Genomic DNA, 24,090 nt, shown 5'->3' with positions numbered 1-24,090 from the left:
GTGGTTTCTTGAATGAACTTCCATTTTTAATTTTCTGCAACTTCCATTTTTATTTTTACTCGACTTCCATTTTTATTCAAGTTGTTTTTCTATTCCACTTCCTTTCTTATTTAATTTCCAAATAGATCATGAAGGTATAATGGTTTCTGGATTGAACTTCCATTTTTAATTTTATGCAACTTTCATTTTTATTTTTATTCAACTTCCGTTTTTATTCAATTTACTTTTCTATTAAACTTCCTTTTTTATTTAATTTCCAAATAGATCGTTAAGATATAATGGTTTCTTGAATGAACTTCCAATTTTAATTTTCTGCAACCTCCATTTTTATTTCTATTCATCTTCTTTTTTTATTCAAGTTTCTTTCCTATTCAACTTCCTTTTTTTTTCTAATTTCCAAATAGATTATTAAGGTATAGTGGTTTCTGGATTGAACTTACATTTTTAATTTTATGCAACTTTCACTTTTATTTTTATTCAACTTCCATTTTTATTCAATTTACTTTTCTATTATACTTCCTTTTTTATTTAAATTCCAAATAGATCGTGAAGATATTGTGGTTTCTTGAATGAACTTTCATTTTTAATTTTCTGCAACTTCCATTTTTATTTTTATTTGACTTCCATTTTTATTCAAGTCATTTTTCTATTCAACTTTCTTTTTTTATTTAATTTCCAAATAGATCGTTAAGGTATAGTGGTTTCTAGATTGAACTTCCTTTTTAATTTTATGCAACTTTCATTTTTATTTTTATTCAACTTCCATTTTTATTCAATTTACTTTTTATTAAATTGCCTTTTTTTATTAATTTCCAAATAGATCGTTAAGGTATAGTGGTTTCTTGAATGAACTTCCATTTTTAATTTTCTGCGACTTTCACTTTTATTTTTATTCGACTTGCATTTTTATTCAAGTCATTTTTCTATTCAACGTCCTTTTTTACTTAATTTCCAAATAGATCGCTAAGGTATAGTGGTTTCTTCAATGAACTTCCAATTTTAATTTTCTGCAACTTCCATTTTTATTTCTATTCAACTTCTTTTTTTGTTCAAGGTTCTTTTCTATTCAACTTCCTGTTTTATTTAATTTCCAAATAGATCCTTAAGGTATAATGGTTTCTCGATTGAACTTCCATTTTAATTTTATGCAACTTTCATTTTTATTTTTATTCAACTTCTATTTTTATTCAATTTACTTTTCTATTACACTGCTTTTCTTTTCTTTTTAATTTCCAAATAGATCGTTAAGGTATACTGGTTTCTTGAATGAACTTCCGTTTTTAATTTTCTGCGACTTGCACTTTTATTTTTATTCGACTTGCATTTTTATTCAAGTCATTTTTCTATTCAACGTCCCTTTTTACTTAATTTCCAAATAGATCGCTAAGGTATAGTGGTTTCTTGAATGAACTTCCAATTTTAATTTTCTGCAACCTCCATTTTTATTTCTATTCATCTTCTTTTTTTATTCAAGTTTCTTTCCTATTCAACTTCCTTTTTTTTTCTAATTTCCAGATAGATTATTAAGGTATAGTGGTTTCTGGATTGAACTTGCATTTTGAATTTTATGCAACTTTCACTTATATTTTTATTCAACTACCATTTTTATTCAATTTACATTTTTATTAAACTTCGTTTTCTATTTAATTTCCAAATAGATCGTTAAGGTAGAATGGTTTCTTGAATGAACTCTCATTTTTAATTTTCTGCAACTTTCATTTTTATTTTTATTCGACTTCCATTTTTATTCAATTTGTTTTTCTTTTCAACTTCTGTTTTTATTTAATTTTCAAATAGATCGTTAAGGTATAGTGGTTTCTTGAATGAACTTTGATTTTAAATTTTCTGCAACTTTCATTTTTATTGTACGTCCTTTTTAATTCAAGTTTCTTTTCTGCTCAACTTCTTTTTTTATTTAATTTCCAAATAGATCGTTAAGGTATTGCGGTTTCTGCATTGAACTTCCATTTTTAATTTTATGCAACTTTCATTTTTATTTTTATTCAACTTCCATTTTTATTCAATTTACTTTTCTATTAAACATCTTTTTTTATTTAATTTCCAAATAGATCGTTATGGTATATTGGTTTCTTGAATGAACTTCCATTTTTAATTTTCTGCAACTTCCATTTTTATTTTTATTCGACTTCCATTTTTATTCAATTTACTTTTCTATTCAACTTCCTTTTTTATTTAATTTCCCAAAAGATCGTTAAGGTATAGTGGTTTCTGGATTGAACTTCCACTTTTAATTTTATGCAACTTTCTTTTTTATTTTTATTGAACTTCCATTTTTATTCAATTTACTTTTCTATTAAACTTCCTTTTTTGTTTAATTTCCAAACAGATCGTTAAGGTATAGTGGTTTCTTGAATGAACTTCCATTTTTAATTTTCTGCAACTTCCATTTTTATTTTTACTCGACTTCCATTTTTATTCAAGTTGTTTTTCTATTCCACTTCCTTTCTTATTTAATTTCCAAATAGATCATGAAGGTATAATGGTTTCTGGATTGAACTTCCATTTTTAATTTTATGCAACTTTCATTTTTATTTTTATTCAACTTCCGTTTTTATTCAATTTACTTTTCTATTAAACTTCCTTTTTTATTTAATTTCCAAATAGATCGTTAAGATATAATGGTTTCTTGAATGAACTTCCAATTTTAATTTTCTGCAACCTCCATTTTTATTTCTATTCATCTTCTTCTTTTATTCAAGTTTCTTTCCTATTCAACTTCCTTTTTTTTTTCTAATTTCCAAATAGATTATTAAGGTATAGTGGTTTCTGGATTGAACTTACATTTTTAATTTTATGCAACTTTCACTTTTATTTTTATTCAACTTCCATTTTTATTCAATTTACTTTTCTATTATACTTCCTTTTTTATTTAAATTCCAAATAGATCGTGAAGATATTGTGGTTTCTTGAATGAACTTTCATTTTTAATTTTCTGCAACTTCCATTTTTATTTTTATTTGACTTCCATTTTTATTCAAGTCATTTTTCTATTCAATTTTCTTTTTTTATTTAATTTCCAAATAGATCGTTAAGGTATAGTGGTTTCTAGATTGAACTTCCTTTTTAATTTTATGCAACTTTCATTTTTATTTTTATTCAACTTCCATTTTTATTCAATTTACTTTTTATTAAATTGCCTTTTTTTATTAATTTCCAAATAGATCGTTAAGGTATAGTGGTTTCTTGAATGAACTTCCATTTTTAATTTTCTGCGACTTTCACTTTTATTTTTATTCGACTTGCATTTTTATTCAAGTCATTTTTCTATTCAACGTCCTTTTTTACTTAATTTCCAAATAGATCGCTAAGGTATAGTGGTTTCTTCAATGAACTTCCAATTTTAATTTTCTGCAACTTCCATTTTTATTTCTATTCAACTTCTTTTTTTGTTCAAGGTTCTTTTCTATTCAACTTCCTGTTTTATTTAATTTCCAAATAGATCCTTAAGGTATAATGGTTTCTCGATTGAACTTCCATTTTAATTTTATGCAACTTTCATTTTTATTTTTATTCAACTTCTATTTTTATTCAATTTACTTTTCTATTACACTGCTTTTCTTTTTTTTTTTAATTTCCAAATAGATCGTTAAGGTATACTGGTTTCTTGAATGAACTTCCGTTTTTAATTTTCTGCGACTTGCACTTTTATTTTTATTCGACTTGCATTTTTATTCAAGTCATTTTTCTATTCAACGTCCCTTTTTACTTAATTTCCAAATAGATCGTTAAGGTATAGTGGTTTCTTGAATGAACTTCCAATTTTAATTTTCTGCAACCTCCATTTTTATTTCTATTCATCTTCTTTTTTTATTCAAGTTTCTTTCCTATTCAACTTCCTTTTTTTTTCTAATTTCCAAATAGATTATTAAGGTATAGTGGTTTCTGGATTGAACTTGCATTTTGAATTTTATGCAACTTTCACTTATATTTTTATTCAACTACCATTTTTATTCAATTTACATTTTTATTAGACTTCGTTTTCTATTTAATTTCCAAATAGATCGTTAAGGTAGAATGGTTTCTTGAATGAACTCTCATTTTTAATTTTCTGCAACTTTCATTTTTATTTTTATTCGACTTCCATTTTTATTCAATTTGTTTTTCTTTTCAACTTCTGTTTTTATTTAATTTTCAAATAGATCGTTAAGGTATAGTGGTTTCTTGAATGAACTTTGATTTTAAATTTTCTGCAACTTTCATTTTTATTGTACGTCCTTTTTAATTCAAGTTTCTTTTCTGCTCAACTTCTTTTTTTATTTAATTTCCAAATAGATCGTTAAGGTATTGCGGTTTCTGCATTGAACTTCCATTTTTAATTTTATGCAACTTTCATTTTTATTTTTATTCAACTTCCATTTTTATTCAATTTACTTTTCTATTAAACATCTTTTTTTATTTAATTTCCAAATAGATCGTTATGGTATATTGGTTTCTTGAATGAACTTCCATTTTTAATTTTCTGCAACTTCCATTTTTATTTTTATTCGACTTCCATTTTTATTCAATTTACTTTTCTATTCAACTTCCTTTTTTATTTAATTTCCCAAAAGATCGTTAAGGTATAGTGGTTTCTGGATTGAACTTCCACTTTTAATTTTATGCAACTTTCTTTTTTATTTTTATTGAACTTCCATTTTTATTCAATTTACTTTTCTATTAAACTTCCTTTTTTGTTTAATTTCCAAACAGATCGTTAAGGTATAGTGGTTTCTTGAATGAACTTCCATTTTTAATTTTCTGCAACTTCCATTTTTATTTTTACTCGACTTCCATTTTTATTCAAGTTGTTTTTCTATTCCACTTCCTTTCTTATTTAATTTCCAAATAGATCATGAAGGTATAATGGTTTCTGGATTGAACTTCCATTTTTAATTTTATGCAACTTTCATTTTTATTTTTATTCAACTTCCGTTTTTATTCAATTTACTTTTCTATTAAACTTCCTTTTTTATTTAATTTCCAAATAGATCGTTAAGATATAATGGTTTCTTGAATGAACTTCCAATTTTAATTTTCTGCAACCTCCATTTTTATTTCTATTCATCTTCTTTTTTTATTCAAGTTTCTTTCCTATTCAACTTCCTTTTTTTTTCTAATTTCCAAATAGATTATTAAGGTATAGTGGTTTCTGGATTGAACTTACATTTTTAATTTTATGCAACTTTCACTTTTATTTTTATTCAACTTCCATTTTTATTCAATTTACTTTTCTATTATACTTCCTTTTTTATTTAAATTCCAAATAGATCGTGAAGATATTGTGGTTTCTTGAATGAACTTTCATTTTTAATTTTCTGCAACTTCCATTTTTATTTTTATTTGACTTCCATTTTTATTCAAGTCATTTTTCTATTCAACTTTCTTTTTTTATTTAATTTCCAAATAGATCGTTAAGGTATAGTGGTTTCTAGATTGAACTTCCTTTTTAATTTTATGCAACTTTCATTTTTATTTTTATTCAACTTCCATTTTTATTCAATTTACTTTTTATTAAATTGCCTTTTTTTATTAATTTCCAAATAGATCGTTAAGGTATAGTGGTTTCTTGAATGAACTTCCATTTTTAATTTTCTGCGACTTTCACTTTTATTTTTATTCGACTTGCATTTTTATTCAAGTCATTTTTCTATTCAACGTCCTTTTTTACTTAATTTCCAAATAGATCGCTAAGGTATAGTGGTTTCTTCAATGAACTTCCAATTTTAATTTTCTGCAACTTCCATTTTTATTTCTATTCAACTTCTTTTTTTGTTCAAGGTTCTTTTCTATTCAACTTCCTGTTTTATTTAATTTCCAAATAGATCCTTAAGGTATAATGGTTTCTCGATTGAACTTCCATTTTAATTTTATGCAACTTTCATTTTTATTTTTATTCAACTTCTATTTTTATTCAATTTACTTTTCTATTACACTGCTTTTCTTTTTTTTTTTAATTTCCAAATAGATCGTTAAGGTATACTGGTTTCTTGAATGAACTTCCGTTTTTAATTTTCTGCGACTTGCACTTTTATTTTTATTCGACTTGCATTTTTATTCAAGTCATTTTTCTATTCAACGTCCCTTTTTACTTAATTTCCAAATAGATCGTTAAGGTATAGTGGTTTCTTGAATGAACTTCCAATTTTAATTTTCTGCAACCTCCATTTTTATTTCTATTCATCTTCTTTTTTTATTCAAGTTTCTTTCCTATTCAACTTCCTTTTTTTTTCTAATTTCCAAATAGATTATTAAGGTATAGTGGTTTCTGGATTGAACTTGCATTTTGAATTTTATGCAACTTTCACTTATATTTTTATTCAACTACCATTTTTATTCAATTTACATTTTTATTAGACTTCGTTTTCTATTTAATTTCCAAATAGATCGTTAAGGTAGAATGGTTTCTTGAATGAACTCTCATTTTTAATTTTCTGCAACTTTCATTTTTATTTTTATTCGACTTCCATTTTTATTCAATTTGTTTTTCTTTTCAACTTCTGTTTTTATTTAATTTTCAAATAGATCGTTAAGGTATAGTGGTTTCTTGAATGAACTTTGATTTTAAATTTTCTGCAACTTTCATTTTTATTGTACGTCCTTTTTAATTCAAGTTTCTTTTCTGCTCAACTTCTTTTTTTATTTAATTTCCAAATAGATCGTTAAGGTATTGCGGTTTCTGCATTGAACTTCCATTTTTAATTTTATGCAACTTTCATTTTTATTTTTATTCAACTTCCATTTTTATTCAATTTACTTTTCTATTAAACATCTTTTTTTATTTAATTTCCAAATAGATCGTTATGGTATATTGGTTTCTTGAATGAACTTCCATTTTTAATTTTCTGCAACTTCCATTTTTATTTTTATTCGACTTCCATTTTTATTCAATTTACTTTTCTATTCAACTTCCTTTTTTATTTAATTTCCCAAAAGATCGTTAAGGTATAGTGGTTTCTGGATTGAACTTCCACTTTTAATTTTATGCAACTTTCTTTTTTATTTTTATTGAACTTCCATTTTTATTCAATTTACTTTTCTATTAAACTTCCTTTTTTGTTTAATTTCCAAACAGATCGTTAAGGTATAGTGGTTTCTTGAATGAACTTCCATTTTTAATTTTCTGCAACTTCCATTTTTATTTTTACTCGACTTCCATTTTTATTCAAGTTGTTTTTCTATTCCACTTCCTTTCTTATTTAATTTCCAAATAGATCATGAAGGTATAATGGTTTCTGGATTGAACTTCCATTTTTAATTTTATGCAACTTTCATTTTTATTTTTATTCAACTTCCGTTTTTATTCAATTTACTTTTCTATTAAACTTCCTTTTTTATTTAATTTCCAAATAGATCGTTAAGATATAATGGTTTCTTGAATGAACTTCCAATTTTAATTTTCTGCAACCTCCATTTTTATTTCTATTCATCTTCTTTTTTTATTCAAGTTTCTTTCCTATTCAACTTCCTTTTTTTTTCTAATTTCCAAATAGATTATTAAGGTATAGTGGTTTCTGGATTGAACTTACATTTTTAATTTTATGCAACTTTCACTTTTATTTTTATTCAACTTCCATTTTTATTCAATTTACTTTTCTATTATACTTCCTTTTTTATTTAAATTCCAAATAGATCGTGAAGATATTGTGGTTTCTTGAATGAACTTTCATTTTTAATTTTCTGCAACTTCCATTTTTATTTTTATTTGACTTCCATTTTTATTCAAGTCATTTTTCTATTCAACTTTCTTTTTTTATTTAATTTCCAAATAGATCGTTAAGGTATAGTGGTTTCTAGATTGAACTTCCTTTTTAATTTTATGCAACTTTCATTTTTATTTTTATTCAACTTCCATTTTTATTCAATTTACTTTTTATTAAATTGCCTTTTTTTATTAATTTCCAAATAGATCGTTAAGGTATAGTGGTTTCTTGAATGAACTTCCATTTTTAATTTTCTGCGACTTTCACTTTTATTTTTATTCGACTTGCATTTTTATTCAAGTCATTTTTCTATTCAACGTCCTTTTTTACTTAATTTCCAAATAGATCGCTAAGGTATAGTGGTTTCTTCAATGAACTTCCAATTTTAATTTTCTGCAACTTCCATTTTTATTTCTATTCAACTTCTTTTTTTGTTCAAGGTTCTTTTCTATTCAACTTCCTGTTTTATTTAATTTCCAAATAGATCCTTAAGGTATAATGGTTTCTCGATTGAACTTCCATTTTAATTTTATGCAACTTTCATTTTTATTTTTATTCAACTTCTATTTTTATTCAATTTACTTTTCTATTACACTGCTTTTTTTTTTTTTTTTAATTTCCAAATAGATCGTTAAGGTATACTGGTTTCTTGAATGAACTTCCGTTTTTAATTTTCTGCGACTTGCACTTTTATTTTTATTCGACTTGCATTTTTATTCAAGTCATTTTTCTATTCAACGTCCCTTTTTACTTAATTTCCAAATAGATCGCTAAGGTATAGTGGTTTCTTGAATGAACTTCCAATTTTAATTTTCTGCAACTTCCATTTTTATTTCTATTCAACTTCTTTTTTTTATTCAAGCTTCTTTTCTATTCAACTTCCTATTTTATTTAATTTCCAAATAGATCGTTAAGGTATAGTGGTTTCTGGATTGAACTTCCATTTTTAGTTTTATGCAACTTTGACTTCTTTTTTTTTTTTTCAACTTCCATTTTTATTCAAGTCATTTTTCTATTCAACTTCCTTTTTTACTTAATTTCCAAATAGATCGTTAAGGTATAGTTGTTTCTTGAATGAACTTCCAATTTTAATTTTCTGCAACTTCCATTTTTATTTCAATTCAACTTCTTTTTTTATTCAAGTTTCTTTTCTATTCAACTTCTTTTTTATTTAATTTCCAAATAAATTGTTATGGTATAGTGGTTTCGGGATTGAACTTTCATTTTTAATTTTATGCAACTTTCACTGTTATTTTTCTTGAACTTCCATTTTTATTGAATTTTCTTTTTTTTTAAACTTCCTTTTTTATTTCATTTCCAAATAGATCGTTAAAGTATAGTGGTTTATTTAATGAACTTCTATTTTTAATTTTATGCAACTTCCATTTTTATTTTTATTCAACTTCCATTTTTATTCAAATTATTTTTCTATTCAACTTCCTTTTTTATTTAATTTCCAAATAGATTGTTAAGGTATAGTGGTTTCTTGAATGAACTTCCATTTTTATTTTTATTTAACTTCCTTTTTTATTCAAGTTTCTTTTCTACTCAACTTCCTTTTTTTATTTAATTTCCAAATAGATCGTTAAGGTATAGTGGTTTCTGGATTGAACTTCCATTTTTAATTTTCTGCAACTTCCATTTTTATTTTTATTCAACTTCTATTTTTATTCAATTTACTTTTCTATTAAACTTTCTTTTTTTATTTCATTTCCAAACAGATCGTTAAGGTATAATGGTTTCTTAAATGAACTTCCATTTTTAATTTTCTGCAACTTCTATTTTTATTTTTATTCGACTTCCATTTTTATTCAAGTCATTTTTCTATTCAACTTCCTTTTTTATTTTATTTCCAAATAGATCGTTAAGGTATAGTGGTTTCTTTAATGAACTTCCAATTTTAATTTTCTGCAACCTCCATTTTTATTTCTATTCAACTTCTTTTTTTATTCAAGTTTCTTTTCTATTCAACTTCCTTTTTTATTTAATTTCCAAATAGATTGTTAAGGTATAGTGGTTTCTGGATTGAACTTCCATTTTGAATTTTATGCAACTTTCACTTTTATTTTTATTCAACTTCCATTTTTATTCAATTTACTTTTCTATTAAACTTCCTTTTTTATTTAATTTCCAAATAGATCGTTATGGTATAGTGGTTTCTTGAATAAACTTCCATTTTTAATTTTCTACAGCTTCCATTTTTATTTTTTTATGACTTCCATTTTTATTGAATTTACTTTTCTATTCAACTTACTTTTTTATTTAATTTCCAAATAGATCGTTAAGGTATAGTGGTTTCTGGATTGAACTTCCATTTTTAATTTTCTGCAACTTCCATTTTTATTTTTATTCAACTTCCATTTTTATTCAATTTACTTTTCTATTAAACTTCTTTTTTTATTTAATTTCCAAATAGATCGTTAAGGTATAGTGGTTTCTTGAATGAACTTCTATTTTTAATTTTCTGCAACTTCCACTTTTTTTTATTCGACTTCCATTTTTATTCAAGTTATTTTTCTATTCAACTTCCTTTTTTATTTAATTTCAAATAGATCGTTACTTTATAGTGATTTCTTGAATAAACTTCCAATTTTAATTTTCTGCAACTTCCGTTTTTATTTTTATTCAACATCTTTTTTTATTCAAGTTTCTTTTCTATTCAACTTCCTTTTTTATTTAATTTCCAAATGGATTGTTAAGGTATAGTGGTTTCTGGATTGAACTTGCATTTTGAATTTTATGCAACTTTCACTTTTATTTTTATTCAACTTCCATTTTCATTCAATTTACTTTTCTATTAAACTTCGTTTTTTATTTAATTTCCAAATAGATCGTTAAGGTATAATGGTTTCTTGAATGAACTTCCATTTTTAATTTTCTGCAACTGCCATTTTTATTTTTATTCGACTTCCATTTTTATTCAATTTATTTATCTTTTCAACTTCCGTTTTTATTTAATTTCCAAATAGATCGTTAAGGTATAGTGGTTTCTTGAATCAACTTCCATTTTAAATTTTCTGCAACTTTCATTTTTATTGTACGTCTATAGCGATCCCGGTTTTTCCTTCCTTTGTATACTATATTCTGGACTTGGTTCCGTGAGCTTGTTTTTTTATCAATATCACTTCTAGCCTTTACTCTTTGTATTTGAGTCTTGGGTTGTGATGGGCAAGTTTGAAACAGGTTGGTTGCACTTTGAAACCAAAAGGTGATGCTCAGATTTTGGCCTTCACGCTCGAGCGGAATTTTTAACGCTCGAGCGGGCCCTTCGTTTTTGCTTATTCGCTCGAGCGGGAGTTTTTACGCTCGAGCGTGTTTTTCCATCTCCCAGTACTTTACTCTGCAGTTCTTCCGCTCGAGCGGTAGTTTTTACGCTCGAGCGTGATCCCTTGATTTTGTCCCTCCGCTCGAGCTGAGAGTTTGACGCTCGAGCAGATATCATCGCCTGCAAAACTTCTGGAAGTGTGAAATCGACACTCGAGCGGATCTTTTCACGCTCGAGCGTGAGTCTGTGTCTGACGCTCGAGCGGGGTTTTCCGCGCTCGAGCGGATAATCGACTACATTAGTCCGTGATTTCACTTTTTGGATCACTTTTTGACCTACTTTTTCTTTCTTAACTTTTAAAAACCGCCCCTTGAGAGTTTCTCTCTCTCTCTCTAAACTTGTCTTCTCTCTAAGATTTGATCTACCTAGGGTGTGTATCTGACCTTGATCCTTTATTAAAAAGTTAGAGTGGGTTGAGGGCTTCGTTTTAATCTGAGAAACTTGGGATTTGGAGCACGTTGGTCTTTGGTCATCATCTCCATTTGAGTTCTTCACTTCAAGGTAGGGATTTCCTACTCCATTCTATAAGTTTTGTTCTAAGTTTTGGTATTTTGATATGTTGGGGATACTTTGGTAATTTTGGGAAAAACCCTAGTTGTATTAATAAATTAATTTGTATGATTAATTTAAGGAAATTGGGGAATTTGGTTAAATTCATGAAATTGAGGAATTCATTGATTAATCGGTGTAGTTGGATAATTTAGATCACTCACCTATCGAATTGTTGATATATTTATTTCCATTCTAGAAATAACTGTTTTGGGCTATCGGTGGAGGATAGTCGTGTTTGTTGTAGACATTGTATGTGGATTAGGGAAAATTGAAACCAATCAATTTGTTTAAGTCATAAAGTTAGACTATTGAATTAATACAGAAAAATACATGTATTGTTTGAGCATTGCATATGCATATTGTTTGGGAGGAGATAGGGGATGTACTCCACGGTTTAGGGGAAGATAGGGGATGGACCTCTAAACCGGATTATTGTTTGGGAGGAGATAGGGGATGGACTCCATTAGCATCACTATTATGTGTGCTTATTATATTGAAGTGTTTTTACATGTTATTGATACAGCACTAAAATGTGTATCAAATGGGAAGTATGAAGTGTTTTGATATGAGCCTGAGTCTCATCTGTGTTGTTGATATTGGAAGTAATGTGAATGTGATATATATATAGTTCACTGTTGTAAGTTTGGCCAGGTTCTGAGCCATATTGATAATAATGGGAATTTAAACATGGCATAGACATTAGTGTCATGAGACAGTATCAAGTTATAATTGATTATCTTGGTTAACCATCTATTGAATGCTATAGCTTTATCCAATGCTTATATTTGGTTTAGTATTTTTCTACTGGGCTGTGGCTCACCCTTTATGGGAACATCATTTTCAGGTTCAGGTGATAAGCTACCTCCAAGGACTTAGCTTGGAAGGAATTGGAGTTGAAGACTCTGTTTAGTTTAGTCGTTATTTACTTATTTGATATTACATGTAAACATTCAAGGCTAGGGCTTTACTTGTATTTGAGTTAGAACTCATATTTTGTGTCCAAGTGTTGGCTTGGAAAGATGTTAGCCCGTAGGGCATTTAATTTGATGTTACATGTAATGTTTTTATTTAGTAATACTCTGATGAATGAATTAATGAATTGTTTTCTTTAAATATTGCATGTTAATGACATATATAATGGGTTTATTTTGAGGGCGTTACAACTTGGTATCAGAGCGTACCGGGTTTGAATACTTCGGGTACGTGGGAAGTGATTAGTATCACAATGGGTTCGTCTCGTTTGATAGAGACTTAGTGAAATGTTATATGCTTATATGATAACATGTTTATGTGATTATGTGGGTATGGAATGTAGTTCCTAGGATGTTGATTGAACCATTGAGTTTCTAGTAGCCTTGTTGGAAAGGCACTTGATCAATGCTGCTTCCAACCGGAACTATAGTAATGCTTCGGGACTATCATCATCCAGGAATGAAATTCGTAGGTGCTTATGTGATTATGTGCTTACGTGGAATGAGTTATTGTTGTCCAATGCATTAGGACGCGAGTGTTTAGCTTCGGCACATTTATTAATGTGCTAACGTCTTTGTTTCCTTTATTAGGATGTCAGGATGAGGACGAGGACGCGGTAGGCGTGGTAGGCCGGGTAGGCAGGAGGTGCCTGTGCCAGAGGAGATTCCGACAGTTCAGGAGGGAATTGGCCAGGCCAATGTGGCCGAGCCAGTAGGCCAGCAGGCTATGGGCGCTCTAGCCCGAGAGATAGCAGGGGCATTCAGGGAGTCAGTAGGCATTCTCAGAGCTGAGAATCAAGCTCGGGTTGTTGTTGCGGATGCAGGACCTGCCTTTCTGAAGAGGGAGTTATTCCGGTCTAATCTGGATGAATTTGTAGGCGATCCTAAAGAGTCGCTTAAGGCAGATGAATGGCTCGAACAGACAACGAAGACGTTTGAGATGCTTGGCATCGAAGACGAGGGGTTGAAAGTGACCTTGGCATCTTTCTAGCTGAAGGGGGATGCGGGTCAGTGGTGGAAGTTCACTAAGGGTCGGATAGGAGGTACATGGGAGGCTTTTGTGAATGCTTTCCAGGAGAGGTTCTTATCTCCAGCAGTTAGGGAGAAGCTGAGAGACCAGTTCTGCCAGCGTAAGCAGTCGAGTTCTTCAGTGGCCGAGTTTGAGGCTGCATTTACTAGCTTGTCCAGGTTTGCACCTGAGTTGGTGGCGTCTGAGGAACACCGTTGTATCGAGTTTGAGAAGAAGTTGAGGCATGGTCTCAAGCTGCGAGTTGGGGGAACTATGATTCGGGATTATGGGCGTATGGTTGATGCTGCAGCCCACATGGAAATCATGATACAGGAGGAGGAAGAAGGACAGAAGGGCTCCAAGAGGAGTCAGGATGGTCAGAGTGATGGTAGGAGACAAAAGGGTTTTAATCCTCAGCAGTCTCAGGGTAGCTTTTCTAGATCGACTTTTCCTGTGCCGAGTGCTAGTTCGGAGAAAGGCAGTCAGGGATGCATTACCTATTTCAAGTGTGGCCAGCTGGGCCACAAGTCTCCAGTTTGTCCTCAAAGGGGAGGAGTGCAGAGAGCAGCATCATCTTCGGCTCGATCTCAGAGCCAGAATCAGAGTAGAGGCCAGCCACTCTCGTGTTATCAGTGTGGTCAGCCAGGGCATATGAAAAGGTATTGCCCGCAGTTGGGTGGCACACCTGGTGCATCTGGTTTGAGGCAGATTCAGGATCAGCAGCCAGCTCAGTCGGGTCAGGCCTCGAGGGCAAATCAGGGGGCTTCATCGTCCCAGTCGGTGCAACAGTCTTATGCTCCTAGGGGTGAGCAGGTTGATCAGAGGTCGTCTGGGCGCGTGTATGCGGTTACTGCGCAGGATCTTGTACCGGCTCCATCTGTTGTGAGAGGTACTTTCTTGTTTTGCAACTCGGTTGCTAATGTTTTGATAGATACAGGTGCATCTCATTCCTTTGTGTCTGCTGCATTTGCATCTGTTTTGGAGTTGGAGTTAGAACAGTTGGCATCTCCTATTTGTATAGTATCACCTCTTGGGGGTGAATTGATCTTGAAACAAGGTGTCAGGGGTTGTGATATAGAGGTCGCCGATCATAGACTTCCGTTTCCTTTTGTAGTTATGCCCATGAAGGGCTTTGATGTTATTTTGGGTATGGACTGGTTATCGTCATACCGAGCAGTTATTGATTGCTACCGCCAGAGGGTCACTTGTTGTACCGTGAGCGGGGAGTGTTTTCATTTTCTGGGGGACCGAGTTGGTAGTGTTTTGCCACCAGGGTATGATCTTCGAGGGCGGAGTGAGCTTAGTGGTCTACTTGCTAGCTTTGAGAGTGGTGAGTGTAGTGAGACCCAGACTGTGTTGCCAGGAGTGGTTTGTGAGTACTCGGACGTCTTTCCCGAGGACCTTGTTGGTTTGCCACCCCACAGAGAGATTGAGTTCTCTATTGACCTAGTGTCCGGCACGGCGCCGATTTCTATGGCACCTTATCATTTTGCCCCAGCTGAGTTAGTTGAGTTGAAGATCCAACTCCAGGAGTTTCTAGATAAGGGCTTTATACGTCCTAGTGTTTCGCCATGGGGAGCACCGGCCCTCTTTGTTAAAAAGAAAGGTGGTGCTTTGAGACTTTGTATAGATTACCAGAAATTGAATCGGGCTACGGTTAAGAATAAGTACCCTATGCCTCGTATAGATGATCTGTTCGATCAGTTGAAGGGATCCCGTTGTTTCTCGAAGATAGACTTGAGATCGGGTTATCATCAGTTGAGAGTCAGGGAGGAGGATATTCCGAAGACGGCATTCCGTACGCGGTATGGCCACTATGAGTTTTTGGTGATGCCATTTGGGCTCACCAATGCACCGGCAGTATTTATGGATTTGATGAACCGGATATTTCAAGAATTTTTAGATCGTTTTGTTGTTGTCTTCGTGGACGACATCCTTATTTATTCACCTTCTGAGGAGAAGCACAAGGAACATTTGAGAGTGGTGCTTGAGTTACTTAGAGCCCATAAGCTATATGCTAAGTTTGGGAAGTGTGAGTTCTGGTTAGAAGAGGTCAAGTTCTTAGGCCATGTAGTTTCTGGGGAAGGAGTGTCTGTTGATACATCCAAGACTGAGGCAGTGTAAGATTGGGCACAGCCTAAGAGTGTGTTTGAGATCCGCAGTTTTCTGGGGTTAGCTGGGTATTATCGCCGGTTTGTGAAGGATTTCTCCAGGTTAGCTTCACCTTTGACTAGATTGACTCGGAAGGGAGTTAAGTTTGTATGGAGTGAGACTTGTGAAAAGTCGTTTCAGGAGTTGAAGGTTAGACTGACCACCGCTCCAGTCTTAATTATTCCGGAGAGAGGGTTGGGTTATGCAGTCTATTGTGACGCCTCACGAGAGGGTCTGGGTTGTGTGTTGATGCAAGAAGGGAAAGTAGTTGCCTATGGCTCACGTCAGTTGAAAATACACGAGAAGAATTACCCTACGCATGATTTAGAGTTAGCAGTTGTGATATTTGCCTTGAAGATTTGGAGGCATTATCTTTACGGTGAGAGGTTTGAGGTATTCTCGGATCATAAGAGTCTGAAATATCTGTTCACACAGAAAGACTTGAACTTGAGGCAGAGGGGGTGGATGGAGTTCACTGAGGATTATGACTTCGAGTTACATTATCATCCGGGAAAGGCCAATGTGGTGGCCGACGCCCTTAGCAGGAAACCTGTTGGTGACATAGCTAATATAGCCATTCGGGAGTGGAAGATGTTGGGTGCCCTTGAGGAGTTTGATTTGCTTCTGGGCGAATCCGTTGAGGCTGCGGCCTTGTTTTCTATTGTTGCGCAGCCTACACTTGTGACTCGAGTGTTAGAGGCTCAGAGGGGTGACCTTGAGGTAGAATCTCTCCGAGAGAAGATCTCCAGTGGGAAGGTTGAGAAGGGTTTGACGGTGTATTCCAACCTGAGTGTGAGATACCTAGACCGTCTGTTTGTGCCGGAGTCTTGCCGTGAGGAGGTACTCCGAGAGTTTCATCATTCGCGCCTTGCAGTGCATCCGAGAGGTACTAAGATGTATAGAGATTTAAGTCGCCAGTTTTGGTGGCGGGGTATGAAGAGAGATGTGGCAGCTTTCGTGTCTAAGTGCCTTACTTGTCAGCAAGTGAAGGCCGAGCATCAGAGGCCAGCGGGTTTGTTGCAACCCTTGCCTATTGTCGAGTGGAAGTGGGAGCATGCAACTATGGACTTCGTTGTAGGTCTTCCAAGGACTCAGCGAGGTAGTGATGCTATTTGGGTGGTTGTGGACCGGTTGACTAAGTCGGCGCACTTCATTCCTATGCGCGTTAGAGATTCAGTAGATCATCTTGCCGACTTGTATATTCGGGACATAGTGCGGTTGCACGGGATTCCAGTGACGATCGTCTCCGATAGAGATCCTCGTTTTACTGCCAGATTATGGAAGAGCTTGTAGAGTGCCTTAGGCACTAAGTTGACCTTTAGTACAGCTTATCATCCTCAGACTGATGAGCAGTCCGAGCGTACTATTCAAATCCTTGAGGATATGCTGCGGGGTTGTGTTCTTGACTTTGGTGGGTCGTGGGAGAGGCACTTGCCTTTGATGGAGTTTGCCTACAACAATAGTTTCCAGTCTAGTATCGGTATGGCACCGTTTGAGGCCTTGTACGGCCAACCGTGTAGGTCTCCGGTTTGCTGGGCCGAGGTGGGCGATGCACCTTTGTTGGGTCCGAAATTGGTAAGGGAAACGACGGAGAAAGTTGAGCTTATCCGTAGGAGGCTTGTTACAGCCCAGAGTCGTCAGAAATCTTATGCCGACCGTAGGAGGAGACCTTTGGTGTTTGAGGTGGGTGATCATGTCTTTCTGAACATATCACCTAGGCGGGGATTGATGAGGTTCGGGAAAAGCGGGAAGTTGTCCCCTCGATTTATTGGCCCTTTTGAGATCCTTGAAAGGATTGGCGAAGCTGCTTATCGTTTGGCTTTGCCGCCGCAGTTATCCGGAGTACATAACGTGTTTCATGTGAGTATGCTCCGGAAGTATGAGCCGGATCCATCGCATGTATTGGATTGGACCGACTTAGAGGTAGATGAGGATGTCTCGTATGAGGAGAGACCGGTTCGGGTCTTGGATAGACGGGATCAAGTTTTGCGAGGCAAGACCATCCCTTTGGTAAAAGTTTTGTGGAAACATCACGGGGTGGAGGAAGCCACTTGGGAACGCGAGTTGGAGGTCCGAGAGAAATATCCGGATCTATTTGTAGATGCTTGAGCATATGTTGCTTATTTTATTGTAATATTGTACCTTAAGTGTATTGAATATAACTTAAAGTTGTGAAACATAGTTTATGTTTGGTTAATGGAAGTTAGTGTAACACTGCATATGTTGAATGTGTTGTAGAATTGGAGTTATATTATGAGACTGAATATGGTATGGAAATGGAAATTATATATATTGAAAACTGTTGAATTTGAAAGGAAAATGCATGTTGATAATGCAAGTTGTTTTGGATAATGTGAAATGCCTCTTGAAAAGAGATGGGATTGACCGGTAATGGGTCAAGTTGTTTAATGGAATGTTGGCATATTGTGAGAAATAGAGGAAACTCTTTTCTTTTTTAAAAAAAAAAAATCTCTTGTACCTAATTTCGGGGACGAAATTCTTTAAGGGGGGGGGGGGGAGGTTATAGCGATCCCGGTTTTTCCTTCCTTTGTATACTATATTCTGGACTTGGTTCCGTGAGCTTGTTTTTGTATCATTATCACTTCTAGCCTTTACTCTTTGTATTTGAGTCTTGTGTTGTGATGGGCAGGTTTGAAACAGGTTGGTTGCACTTTGAAACCAAAAGGTGATGCTCAGATTTTGGCCTTCACACTCGAGCGGAATTTTTAACGCTCGAGCGGGCCCTTCGTTGTTGCTTATTCGCTCGAGCGGGAGTTTTTACGCTCGAGCGTGTTTTTCCATCTCCCAGTACTTTACTCTGCAGTTCTTCCGCTCGAGCGGTAGTTTTTACGCTCGAGCGTGATCCCTTGATTTTGTCCCTCCGCTCGAGCGGAGAGTTTGACGCTCGAGCAGATATCATCGCCTGCAAAACTTCTGGAAGTGTGAAATCGACGCTCGAGCGGATCTTTTCACGCTCGAGCGTGAGTCTGTGTCTGACGCTCGAGCGGGGTTTTCCGCGCTCGAGCGGATAATCGACTACATCAGTCCGTGATTTCACTTTTTGGATCACTTTTTGACCTACTTTTTCTTTCTTAACTTTTAAAAACCGCCCCTTGAGAGTTTCTCTCTCTCTCTCTAAACTTGTCTTCTCTCTAAGATTTGATCTACCTAGGGTGTGTATCTGACCTTGATCCTTTATTAAAAAGTTAGAGTGGGTTGAGGGCTTCGTTTTAATCTGAGAAACTTGGGATTTGGAGCACGTTGTTCTTTGGTCATCATCTCCATTTGAGTTCTTCACTTCAAGGTAGGGATTTCCTACTCCATTCTATAAGTTTTGTTCTAAGTTTTGGTATTTTGATATGTTGGGGATACTTTGGTAATTTTGGGAAAAACCCTAGTTGTATTAATAAATTAATTTGTATGATTAATTTAAGGAAATTGGAGAATTTGGTTAAATTCATGAAATTGAGGAATTCATTGATTAATCGGTGTAGTTGGATAATTTAGATCACTCACCTATCGAATTGTTGATATATTTATTTCCAGTCTAGAAATAACTGTTTTGGGCTATCGGTGGAGGATAGTCGTGTTTGTTGTAGACATTGTATGTGGATTAGGGAAAATTGAAACCAATCAATTTGTTTAAGTCATAAAGTTAGACTATTGAATTAATACAGAAAAATACATGTATTGTTTGAGCATTTCATATGCATATTGTTTGGGAGGAGATAGGGGATGTACTCCACGGTTTAGGGGAAGATAGGGGATTTTAACGCCCTAAAAATTAACCCATTATATATATATCATAGACAGGCATTATTTAAAGAAGACATTATATATTAATTCATTCATCAGAGTATTACTAAATAAAGCATTACATGTAACATCAAATAAAATGCCCTACAGGCTTACATCTTTCCAAGCCAACACTTGGGTACAAAAATATGAGTTCTAACTCAATACAAGAAAAGCCCTAGGCTTGAATGTTTACATGTAATAATAATTAAAGACAATTAACTAAAGGTAGTCTTCTCCAATCCAGAAGCCAAACCCTCCCAAGCTAAGTCCTTGGAGGTAGTTTATCACCTGAACCTGAAAATGATGTTCCCATATAGGGTGAGCCACAGCCCAGTAGAAATATACTAAACCACATATAAGCAATGAATAAAGCAATAGCATTCAACAGATGGTTAACCAAAATAATCAATTACTTCATTTTACAGACTCATGACATTATTGCCAAAGATACGTTTTACTTTCCAGTTTTATCAACATGGCTCAGAACCTGGCCAAACTTATAACAGTGAAATCACATATATCATAATCACATCCTTCCAATATTAACAACAAATGAGACTCAAGCTCAAATCAAACACTTCATACTTCCAGATTGATACACATTTTAGTGTTGTATCAATAAAACACTTCTATATAAATAAGCACTCATAAAAGTGATGCTAATGGAGTCCATCCCCTATCTCCTCCCAAACAAAATCCGGTTTAGAGGTCCATCCCCTATCTTCCCCTAAACCGTGGAGTACATCCCCTATCTCCTCCCACACACAAACAATGTATGCAAATGCAATGCTCAATCAATACACGTATTATCTGTATCAATGCCACAGTCAAAATTAATGACTTAACCAATGTGATTAGTTTCAGTTATTCCTAATTCACATGCACTGTCTACAACAATCACGACTATCCTCCACCAATAGCCCAAAACAGTTATTTCTAAACTGAAAATAACCATGTCAACAATGCAATGGACAAATGATACCAATTACCCAATTATGCCATTTAATCAATAAATTCCCCAATTCCGTGAATTTAACCCTCTTTCCCCAATTCCATGAATTACTTATACAAATTAATTCAATAATACAACTAGGATTTTTCCCAAAATTTACCCAAGTATTCCCAACATATCAAATTACCAAAACTTAGAACAAAACCTATAAGATGGAGTAGGAAATCCCTACCTCAAAGAAAACAACCCAAAAGGTGAAGAAAGAGACGAGTGCCCAAATACCAAAGTGCTCCAAATCGCCAAATGCTCAGATTAAATGGTAGCCCTTGCCTCACTCTATCTTTTTAATGAAGGATCTAGGGTAGAAACACACCCTAAGTGGATCAAATCTAAGAAAGAAGGTGTGTAGGGAGAGAGAGAAGTCGGACCTAGGGTTTGGAATCAAAAGAAAATGAAAAAGACTGATCAAATCCCGCTGCTGTGTATATAAACTGGACAGGCTCGCTCGAGCGAAGACTTGGTCGCTCGAGCGACCAGACACAGAGAAACTACGCTCGAGCCAAGGAAGCCTTGCTCGAGCCAATAACTCAAATGCTCGCTCGAGCGAAAGAAAGCTCGGTCGGGCGAAGAACTCAAACCCTCAGTTCTGAACCCAGACACACGCTCGAGCGAAGGAACTATAGCTTGAGCGAAGGATGAACTAACTCGCTCGAGCGAAGAAAACCTCGCTCGAGCCAAGAATGCACAGCTACAGGTCCAAATCAAACACTACCTCTCGCTCGAGCGAACAACTCCTTGCTCGAGCGAAGAACCAAAAACCTGGACAGCAACTCTTGGTTTCTAAACCCAACCAACCTGAAACAAACCTGCCCAACATATCCTATAATTCCAAATGAGAAAACAAATAAGGGACAACAACAACAATTATACAATGACAGAATCTACGGAACCTAAGTCCAGATACAATACTCAAATGGGAAAAGACCGGGGTCGCTATAACCTCCCCCCCTTCAAAGAATTTCGTCCCCGAAATTAAGCATAAGTTTTTTTTTAAACAATTCATTAGTAAACATCTTGACCCAAAACTGGTCATTTCATCTCTTTATCAAGAGACATCTCATATCAAATATATAACACAACATATATTTCAATCTGTATCATTATTATGCATTATTCCTTTCAATGCTAACAATCCCATATCATATTTAATTACATGATATACATGACACACTAAGCAATGTAATCAACATATGCAATACTATACTAAACTTCTATAATGAAGCAAGTTTCAAGATACACCCCTTTTCCAAAACATACTCAACGTTTTACAACCTAAGACATATGTAAAGCTCTTAAGTTCAACAATATTACAAAATCTAAATATAAGATTACAACTGAATAAACATGTCCGGGTATTTTTCGCGGACTTCCAATTCACGCTCCCAAGTGGCTTCCTCCACTCCATGATGTTTCCACAAAACTTTTACCAAAGGGATGGTCTTGCCTCGCAAAACTTGATCCCGCCTATCCATTACCCGAACCGGTCTCTCCTCATACGAGACATCCACATCAACCACTAAATCGGTCCAATCCAACACATGTGATGGATCCGGCTCATACTTCCGAAGCATACTCACATGAAACACGTCATGTACTCCAGACAACTGCGGCGGCAAAGCTAAACGATAAGCAGCCTCGCCAATCCTCTCAAGGATTTCAAACGGACCAATGAATCGAGGGGACAACTTCCCACTCTTCCCAAACCTCATCAAACCCCGTTTAGGTGATATCTTCAGAAAGACATGATCACCCTCCACAAACACCAAGGGTCTCCTCCTACGGTCGGCATAAGATTTCTGACGACTCTGTGCTGTAACAAGCCTCTTACGGATAAGCTCAACTTTCTCCGTCGTTTCCCTCACCAACTCCGGACCCAACAGAGGTGCATCACCCACCTCAGCCCAACAAACAGGAGATCTACACGGTCGGCCATACTAGGCCTCAAAAGGTGCCATACCAATACTAGACTGGAAACTGTTGTTGTAGGCAAACTCCACCAACGGCAAGTGCCTCTCCCACGACCCACTAAAGTCTAGAACACAACCCCGTAGCATATCCTCAAGTATCTGAATAGTACGCTCGGACTGTCCATCAGTCTGAGGATGATAAGCCGTGCTAAAGGTCAACTTAGTGCCTAAGGCACTCTGCAAACTCTGCCACAACCTGGCAGTAAAACGAGGATCTCTATCTGATACGATCATCACTGGGACCCCGTGTAACCTCACTATGTCTCGAATGTACAAGGCGGCAAGATGATCTACCGAATCTCTCACGCGCATCGGAATGAAGTGCGACGACTTAGTCAACCGGTCTACAACCACCCAAATAGCATCACTACCCCGCTGAGTCCTCGGAAGACCCACAACGAAGTCCATAGTGACGTGTTCCCACTTCCACTCGGCAATAGGCAAGGGCTGCAACAAACCCGCTGGCCTCTGATGTTCGGCCTTCACTTGCTGACAAGTAAGACACTTAGATACGAAAGCTGCCACATCTCTCTTCATACCCCGCCACCAGAACTGACGACCCAAATCCCGATACATCTTAGTGCCTCCCGGATGCACCGCAAGGCGTGAATGATGAAACTCTCGGAGTACCTCCTCTCGGCAAGACTCCGGCACAAACGGACGGTCTCGGTATCTCACACTCAGATCGGAATACACCGTCAAACCTTTCTCAAACTTTCCACTGGAAATCTTCTCACGGAGAGATTCTACCTCAAGGTCACCTCTCTGAGCCTCTAACACTCGAGTCACAAGTGTAGGCTGAACAACAACAGAAAACAAGACCGCAGCCTCAACGGATTCGCCTAGAAATAAATCAAACTCCCCAAGTGCACCCAACATCTCCCACTCTCGGATGGCTATGCTAGCTATGTCACCAACAGGTTTCCTGCTAAGGGCATCGGCCACCACATTGGCCTTTCCCGGATGATAATGCAACTCAAAGTCATAATCCTCTATGAACTCCATCCACCTCCTCTGCCTCAAGTTTAAGTCTTTCTGTGTAAATAAATACTTCAAACTCTTATGATCCGAGAGCACCTCGAATTTCTCACCATAAAGATAATGCCTCCAAATCTTCAAGGCAAATATCACAGCTGCTAACTTTAGATCATGTGTAGGGTAATTCTGCTCGTGAATTTTCAACTGACGAGAGCCATAGGCAACTACTTTCCCTTCTTGCATTAATACACAACCCAGACCCTCTCGTGAGGCGTCACAATAGACCGTATAACCCAACCTTCTCTCTGGAATAATCAATACTGGAGTGGTAGTCAGTCTAACTTTCAACTCCTGAAACGACTTTTCACAAGTCTCACTCCATACAAATTTGACTCCCTTCCGAGTCAGTCTAGTCAACGGTGATGCTAACCTGGAGAAATCTTTCACAAACCGACGGTAATACCCAGCTAATCCCAGAAAACTGCGGATCTCAAATACACTCTTAGGCTGTGCCCAATCCTGCACTGCCTCTACCTTGGATGTATCAACAGACACTCCTTCACCGGATACCACATGGCCTAAGAATTTGACTTCCCTCAGCCAGAACTCACACTTCCCAAACTTGGC

This window comes from Camellia sinensis, chromosome 2 (genome assembly GCF_055761805.1).
Source record: "Camellia sinensis isolate YWXY chromosome 2, ASM5576180v1, whole genome shotgun sequence".
In the NCBI taxonomy this organism is placed as follows: Eukaryota; Viridiplantae; Streptophyta; class Magnoliopsida; order Ericales; family Theaceae; genus Camellia; species Camellia sinensis.
This window is presented reverse-complemented; position numbering follows the sequence as displayed.